The sequence below is a fragment of the Manihot esculenta genome, chromosome 7 (assembly GCF_001659605.2).
Source record: "Manihot esculenta cultivar AM560-2 chromosome 7, M.esculenta_v8, whole genome shotgun sequence".
Taxonomy (NCBI): Eukaryota; Viridiplantae; Streptophyta; class Magnoliopsida; order Malpighiales; family Euphorbiaceae; genus Manihot; species Manihot esculenta.
Genome location: NC_035167.2, coordinates 19,467,017 through 19,476,256, shown reverse-complemented (window position 1 = coordinate 19,476,256; position 9,240 = coordinate 19,467,017).

The following is a 9,240-nucleotide window of genomic DNA, read 5'->3' as shown; positions in this document are numbered from 1 at the left end:
TTTGAGCATATACATGAGTGTATGCAAGTTGAGGAGTTGAGGTGTTTGTGTTTGAGAGGGTTTTGGTACTTTTGGCGAGAGGCAGGGCAAGTTTCTACCCTGCTGATGAACTCAGGTTCGGCAGCCGAAGGTACATTCGGCCGCCGAACCCCTAAGGAGGTGTGAGGAGGTGGCTTCGACTGCCTAAGCTTTTGGACTTTCGGCTCTGGAGGGGAGTTCGGCCGCCGAAGGTGCCGCCGAAGGTTAGAGACTTTCGTCTCTGGAGTGCCTTTCAGCCCCCGAAACTTGCCCCCCAAAAGGGTTCGACAGCCGAAAGTGGAAGTTCGGCCGCCGAAGGTGCATGAGTTTCGTCTCTGGAGAGGACTTTCGGCCGCCGAACCTGCCGCTGAAAGTGTTCTGTCCAGCTTTTCTTTTGCATGCTTTGCATGAGTTTTAGAGTGAGTTTAAGGGGATTCTTGGGGAGTTTAATAGCGTTGGTCATAAGCTAGTTTGGTCCCTCATTTGAGTCTATCTGTATAGGTACAGACCAGAGGAATCAGAGAGAGCAGCAGTAAGTACTCAGTCCAGATAGCCAGAGGTGAGTGGAACTAAACTTAATGCTTTTAATTGCGAACTAAACTGTTTTCAGCATAGTTCATGCATCATGAGTATATAGTAGGTTGTTTGCATTAGAGTTCACAAATATGCTGCATTGCATAGTTATTTGTTAATGTGGGTGAATGCTGAATGATCCAATAGTCTTAGACAGGAAGTCCAGGAGCCTTTGACTACGCCCTGGCAGGTATAGAGAAGTCCAGGAGCCTTTGACTACGCCCTGGCAAGTATAGTAAAGTCCAAGAGCCTTTGACTACGCCCTGTCAATGGTAAGTACAGAGGTGTTATATACACATATACATATATGACAGGAAGACCAGGTGCTCGATTCTATGCCCTGGCACAGAGTTACTGGGACTATGTGGTGACAGGTTTACTCTTGATGTGGTTTGTCTGTGTTATGACGCATTCCATCAGATCATATTTTAATGAATTGTTTTACTGTTCTACTCACTGGGCTATAGAGCTCATCCCACTCCCTTAACCTCAGTTTTGCAGGTTCAGTGTACAGTATACAGAGGGGATCCACAGAGTACAGGAAGAATAAAGAGATGTGTAATAGCTTAGAGTGGACATGTAATAGTAAAGAGATGTACTGGTTGTGTATAAAGTTAGAAATGTGCTTGACATAGTGATGTATGTTTTGTACATCATCTGGATATGTATATATTTTACTGTGTGTGAAAAACCAGGCTTAACAGGTATGAGTTAACCCATCTAGAGCAAGCTCTAGTCAGGGGTACAGAGTATAGAGTACAGAGATAGTGCATGCACAGGTTAAGCCTTGGTTCATAAAAGAGTTTTTATTTTCACAGAAAATGTATGATCATGTATGAGTTTTACAGGTACACAGAGAGTATAGCAGGCTTGCTACGGGTTCTGGCGGCCTTAAGCCGACCTGAATCCTAGCGCCGGTGACGGTCCATTTTGGGGTCGTTACACATACCTGTTAAGCCTGGTTTTTCACATACAGTAAAACATATACAGATCATGTACAGAACAAATATCACTAAGTCAAGCACATTTCTCACTGTATACACAACTATTACATCTCTTTACTATTACATGTCCACTCTACGCTATTACACATGTCTTTACTCTTTCTGTACTCTGTGGATCTCCTCTGTATACTGTACACTGAACCTACAAAACTGGAGTTAAGGGAGTGGGATGAGCTCTATAGCCCAGTGAGTAGAACAGTAAAATAGTCATTAACACATGCTCTTATGGAATGCATCATATCACAGACAATCCACATCAAAGGTAAACCTGTCACCACATAGTCCCGACTACTCTGTGCCAGGGCGTAGAATCAAGCACCTGGTCTTCCTGTCATATAGATATATGTGTATATAACACCTCTGTACTTACCATTGCCAGGGCGTATTCAAAGGCTCCTGGACTTTGCTATACCTGCCAGGGCGTAGTCAAAGGCTCCTGGACTTCTCTATACCTGCCAGGGCGTAGTCAAAGGCTCCTGGACTTCTCTCAGAGACTATTGGATCATTCAGCATTCACCCACATTAACAAATAACTATGTAATGCAACATATTCGTGAATGCTAATGCAAACAACCTACTGTATACTCATGATGCATGAATGATGGTAAAAAAACAGTTTATTTCTCAATTAAAAACATTAAGTTTAGTTTCACTCACCTCTGGCTAACTGGACTGACTCTGCAGGCTCTGAACACTCTGGAGCAGTACTCACTGCTGCTCTCTCTGGTTCCTCTGGTCTGTACCTATACAGATAGACTCAAATGAGGGACCAAACTAGTTTATGAACAACTCTATTAAACTCCCCAAGAATCCCCTTAAACTCACTCTAACATCCATGCAAAGCATGCAAAGGAAAGCTGGATAGGACACTTTCGGTGGCAGGTTCGGCTGCCGAAAGTCCTCTCCAGAGACGAAACTCATGCACCTTCGGCGGCCGAACTTCCACTTTCGGCTGCCGAACCCTTTCGGGGGCAAGTTTCGGGGGCTGAAAGGCACTCAAGAGACGAAAGTCTCTAACCTTCGGCAGCAGAACTCCCCTCCAGAGCTGAAAGTCCAAAAGCTCAGGGGTTCGGCGGCCGAATGTACCTTCGGCTGCCGAACCTGAGTTCATCAGCAGGGCAGAAACTTGCCCTGCCTCTCGCCAAAATGCACCAAAACCCTTCCAAACTAAACACCTCACTTCCTCCACTTGCATACACTCATGTATATGCTCAAAGGGGTCAACAACTACCTCAAAACCCCAACAACAAAAAACATAGAACACACAAACATGCTCTTCTCACAAAATCATCAAAACCTCTCTTTTTAACCTATTCATGCAACTCTCTCCATAAACCCCATAAAACCATCAAAAATCATAAAAACAAGTTCAGGATCTTCACTTACCTTTTGAAAACAAGGAGATGAATGATCCTAACGTGGAGTTTTGGAGCAACTCTCCTTCAAACTCTCCAAACTTCACAACTTTGAGTTTTTAGCTTAAAACCTTCAAAAGATCAGCAAAACTAATCAAATCTGTGCATGATTTAATGAAAACATGAAGAAAAAGCTACCCGGCTGGAGTTCGGCATCGGAATTCTGCTTTCTGGTGGAGTCCGGGATGTCGAAAGTCTCTAGAAGGGTTTGATTTATGTTTTTCTCAAATGTTTTGATTTGTTCATCAAGCTTTATGCATAAGGAAATGAGTTTTTGAGTGAAATGAACCAAGGCAGAAAAGCCAGGTTCGGCCGCCGAAGTTGAGGTTCGGCCACCGAACATGCATGGCTTTCGGTTTCACGTTTGGCCGCCGAAGGTGGTCTGGCCAGCCACCTATAAATGGCCCTCAATCAGTTGAAGCGGTAGAACACCGTTTCTTTTGTCTTTTGAGGTGAGATCCTGCCCTTTGTGAGTCTTTCTTCATGTTTGTCTTAAATCATGCAAAGATTTGATTAGTTTTCATGATTCTTTGAAGGTTTTAAGCTAACAACTCAAAGTGTTGAAGTTTGGAGAGTTTAAAGGCAAGTTGCTCTAAAACTCCATGTGAGGATCATTCATCTACTTGTTTTCACAAGGTAAGTGAAGATCCTGAGCTTGTTTTTATGTTTTCTGAAGGTTTTATGGGGTTTGTAGAGAGAGTTGCATGAATAGGGAAAAAGAGAGGTTTTGATGATTTTAGGTATAGAGCTTGTTTCAGTGTTGTTTGTGTTGTGTTTTTGGGGTTTTAAGGTAGTGTCTGACCCCTTTGAGCATATACATGAGTGTATGCAAGTTGAGGAAGTGTGGTGTGAAGTTGGAGAGGAGTTTGGTGCATTTGGCGAGAGGCAGGGCAAGTTTCTACCCTGCTGATGAACTCAGGTTCGGCTGCCGAAGGTACATTCGGCCGCCGAACCCCTAAAGAGGTGAGAGGAGGTGGCTTCGGCTGCCCAAGCTTGCCCCCGAGCTTTTGGACTTTCAGCTCTGGAGGGAAGTTCGGCCGCCGAAGGTGCCGCCGAAGGCTAGAGACTTTCGTCTCTGGAGTGCCTTGTGGCCTCCGAAACTTGCCCCCGAAAGGGTTCGGCAGCCGAAAGTGGAAGTTCGGCCGCCAAAGGTGCTTGAGTTTCGTCTCTGGAGAGGACTTTCAGCCGCCGAACCTGCCGCCGAAAGTGTTCTGTCCAGCTTTCCTTTGCATGCTTTGCATGGATGTTAGAGTGAGTTTAAGGGGATTCTTGGGGAGTTTCATAGAGTTATTCATAAGCTAGTTTGGTCCCTCATTTGAGTTCATCTGTATAGGTACAGACCAGAGGAACCAGAGAGAGCAGCAGTGAGTACTGCTCCAGAGTTTCAAAACCTGCAAAGTATGTCAGTCCAGAGCCAGAGGTGAGTGGAACTAAACCTAACTCTTTTACTTGCACAATGGAATGTTTTCGCATATTTCATGCATCATGATTATGCCATAGGTTGATTGCATTAGTATCCACGAATATGTTGCATTGCATAGTAACTTGTTGATGTGGGTAAATGCTGAATGATCCAATAGTCACAGACAGGAAGTCCAGGAGCCTTTGACTACGCCCTGGCAGGTATAGCAAAGTCCAGGAGCCTTTGACTACGCCCTGGCAATGGTAAGTACAAAGGTGTTATATACACATATATCTATATGACAGGAAGACCAGGTGCTCGATTCTACGCCCTGGCACAGAGTTACTGGGACTATGTGGTGATAGGTTTACTCTTGATGTGGCTTGTCTGTGATATGGTGCATTCCATGAGATCATATTTTACTGAGATATTTTACTGTTCTACTCACTGGGCTATAGAGCTCATCCCACTCCCTTAACCCCAGTTTTGTAGGTTCAGTGTACAGTGTACAGGGACAGTCCAGCAGAGTACAGGAAGAGTAAAGAGATCTGTAATAGCTGAGAGTTGACATGTAATATGAAAAAGACGTAATAGTTGTGTATAAAGTTAGACATGTGCTTGACTTAGTGGTGTATGTATATACATGATCTGTATATGTATATGTGTTTTACTGTATGTGAAAAACCAGGCTTAACAGGTATGAATTAACCCATCTAGAGCAAGCTCTAGTCAGGGGTACAGAGTACAGAGTACAGCGATAGTGCATGCACAGGTTAAGCCTTGGTTCAGAAAAGAGTTTTTATTTTCACAGGAAAATGTATGATCATGTATGAGTTTTACAGGTACACAGAGAGTATAGCAGGCTTGCTACGGGTTCTAGCGGCCTTAAGCCGACCTAAATCCTAGCGCTGGTGACGGTCCATTTTGGGGTCGTTACAGATTGGTATAAGAGCTCTAGGTTCACATGATCGGACCTATAGAGACAGTGTCGGGGTCTTAGAGGCTAGAGGTGGTCAAGCACAATAAGAAAGCATGTCCACTAGGATAGGGTCTTGAGTCCTATCTGTTTAATGCCATGAGTTTTGCATGTGTAGTATTGACATGTGCTAGTTTATGTGCTAAAGTGCTATATTATATGTTGTGTTTCCAGAGTAACGATGAGAGGAACTCGTCGATCAGCGCGATTGACTGGAGTCCCACCAGAGAGTGAGAGACCAGCTGTTCGTCCTCCTGCATTGCCAAGGGCAAGGTCTCAGAGCTCTAGCAGGGAAGGTACGTCAATAGACCCTAGAAGGTCTGTAGACGAGAGCAGAAGAGGTACAACGAGAGGAGAAAGATCAGAGGAAAGGAGGGAGGCTATGGAGAGTGACCAGTCGAGAGATGACAGCATGGGTATAGGCAGATTTGAGGAAGGTATGGGAGAGTCGCAGGGAGGTGTTCAGACCTCAGGTTTCGGCTATCCAGCCTTTCAGCAGGACCCTGAGTATCCGATGGAAGGTATGTCGGAGTACTATTGTTTTGTCCCATATCCTCCTTACATGCCATATATGCCTTATCCTCCTTATTACCCACCATATCCTATGTATCCACCCTCCCCTACTCATCCAAGTGCAGCACACCCAGAGCCAAATGACCCAGTACCCCCACCACCAGAACCAGTAGCCCCTGTTGTTGACAGACATCAACCTAGCTCATCTGGAGGTAAGGTACAAATGACGGAGTACTTGAAATTGGATGCTCCTAAATACAACACGGGAGATGATCCATTTGATTACCTCAGAGCAGTTAGGATGATAACCAGTGAATTGGGAGCAAATGATAGGGGAGCCATTGAGATGGCGGGGTTTACACTTAAATGCAAGAAGGCCAGAGAATGGTTCAAGAATTATGTGGAACCCAGGATGACCAGCATGTCTTGGGGAGAGTTCGCCAATGAGTTTGCAGGGTGGGCTTTTCCTGACAGTTCTCGGGAGATGAAAGTAATTGAATTCGAACAGTTGAGACAGACAGATGAGATGAGTGTTGATGAATTCACAGATAAGTTCCTGGATTTGCTTCAGTACGTGGGTCAAGCCTATGATACTGATCAGAAGAAGGCAAGGAGATATACTATGAGACTGCAGCCCAGGTATTCTTCCTTGATTCTTCCAGCAGAAAAGGAGAGTTTCCACACGATAGTGGACGCAGCCAGGAAAATGGAAGCTAGTGCCAATATTCAAAAACAGTCAAAGGCACAGGCTTCGGGTTCTAAGGCCCCCAGTTCAGGCGGCAAGAGATGGGATCGAGCAAAAGGAACAAAGAGTAAGTTCTGGAATAAAGTCAAGTCAGGTCTGGGAATAGGTAGTGGCTCAAGCTCTGGCACAGCTCCAGTCTGCAGACGATGCGGAAAACCACATGGAGGAGTTTGTCGGTTGGGATCTATAGCTTGTTTTAAATGTGGACAGGAAGGGCATATCGCTCGGGATTGTCCTCAGGTGACTTTTGCACCATCCCAACAGATGAGTTCAGGCAGTGTGGTACAACCAGTTGTTCGGCCAGCAGCGCCAGTCATGCCTCAGAGTAGTGGCAGAGGTAGAGGGAGAGGGGCAGCCTCTACTTCAGCAGCAGGTTCCCAAGGTGGAAATCCGGTAGCCCCAGCACGGATTTTCACTGTGACACAGGAGGAGGCTAACACGTCGAACACAGTGGTGTCAGGTAATCTCATCATTGGGTGTTCAGATGTGTATGCTTTGATGGACCCCGGTGCTTCTCATTCCTTTATTGCTTCGAGAGCCATAGAGAGATTGGGTTTGATCAGTTTTGAGTTAGAGTATCCTCTCTGGGTCAGTGGACCTAAATGTGATCCATCAGTGGCAGTGTCAGTCTGTCGTTTCAGTCCAGTGTTCATAGAGGGTAGATGCCTTCCAGCTGACCTTGTGGTTCTAGACTTGACAGATTTTGATGTCATTATAGGGATGGATTGGCTATCTGCATATAGTGCTACTTTGGACTGTAGAGAGAAGATAGTGAGTCTCCGAGACCAGGATGGGTCAGAGTGTGTCTTCAGAGGAGACAAGAGAGGTACAACCAGAGGTATGATTTCAGCCCTTCAGGCTCGTCGTTTGCTTATGTAATACCCGGCGAAACCCGGCATCGGAATTCTTACCGTCCGGTGGGATTCAAGGATGTCAGAGGTTTCCTGAGGATAGAGTGAAGGTTTTCTAAAATGTTTTAAAGTATTTTAACGGTTTGATTAGGAAATAGCTGAGTTTTAGGGAGAAATGGCCAAAGGAGTTTCTGTCATGTTCGGCCCCCGAATGTGAAGTTCGGCCGCCGAAAGTGCCCAATGTTCGGCCCCCGAATGTTAAGTTCGGCCCCCGAAAGTTGCATGGTTTTGCATGCAGTTTCGGCAGTCGAAACTGGGATGGTCGGTTAAGCTGTGCACACTCCTCAGTCCGTGATTTGGCCAGGTGTTCACCTCCAGCTCATGACCAAAGGTTAGGCCACGTTTCTCCTGACTCATCTGCAAGGTTTTAATCAGCCTATGCAGAGGGTTGATCATTTGCAAAAGGTTTTGAACGTTTTGGAGAGAAAAGAAGAGTTGTGAGGGTTTGAAGCTTTGGAGGAGGAGTTGCTGAGTTTGGTTGTTCCTCTTCTGATTTCAGGAGGTAAGGGAAGTCTTTATACTTGTTTTAATGATTTCTAATAGCTGTTTACGAGGTGAAGGGTAGAGGTATGTTTATAGGTTTAGTTGTGATGTTTTAATGGTTTATGCATGATTATGTGTTATGTGTGTTGATTGTTGGGGTTGATAGGTAGTTTTGGACCCCTTGGAGCATATACTTGAGTATATGTAAGTTGAGGTTTGGAGTTATGCATGTTTAGAGAGGAGGAAAAGATGGAGGAGCTAGGTTGCGGAAGACGCTGAGTTCTTAAAGAACTCAGGTTCGGCAGCCGAAGAAGGATTCGGCCGCCGAACCCCTTGCATGGTGGCTTAGACTGCCACAGCTTGCCCCTGAGTGCTTTGAGGTTCGGCTCTGTTTAGGGGATTCGGCCTCCGAAAGTAGCCCCCGAAAGGGTTCGGCCGCCGAAAGAGGATATTCGGCCGCCGAAGGTACTTGAGTTTCGGCTCTGTTCAGGACATTCGGCCGCCGAACCTGCCGCCGAATGTGTTCTGTCCAGCCTTCTTTTGCATGCTTTGTGTGATTGTTTTTAGAGGTTCAGAAGGGGTTGTGGGGGATTGGTTAAGAGTTGATAAGAGTATGTTTGACACCTCATTCGAGTCCATTTGTGTAGGATTGGACCCGACAGTTCAGGGAGGTCGTCAGGATTAGCAGTTGCAGAGTCAGGACAGTTTCTGCCAGAAGAGCAGAGGTGAGTAGAACTAAACTTAATATGTTATATTAAAGTAACAGAATGCTTGTTAGCATAGTTCATGCATCATGGATGCCATGATATATCTTAGGGTGATTGCATTAGAATCACGAATATGGTGCATTGCATTTTCATTGTTTATGAGGATTGGACCAAGGCGACATCAATAGCCCGTCGAGGGAGTTTTGAGGTCATGTCTAATCCAAGATGTGGAATGTTTGAGTTGTGATGCATTTTCATATAAAATGCGTATGAATGAACTGTTTTCAGTGTTTCTACTCACTGGGCTTTATAGCTCATCCCTTTCCCTTAATCCCAGTTTTGCAGGTACAGGGTTAGCTGGGAAGTCAGAAGCATCAGAGTGTTGGCTTCAGTATGCTTGTGTATAGTTAGTGTGGACATGATGTAAATTAAAGAGATATGTATTACGGATGTAATAAACAGTCAGATAGTGTGCTTGTGGTTTAGTATGTGC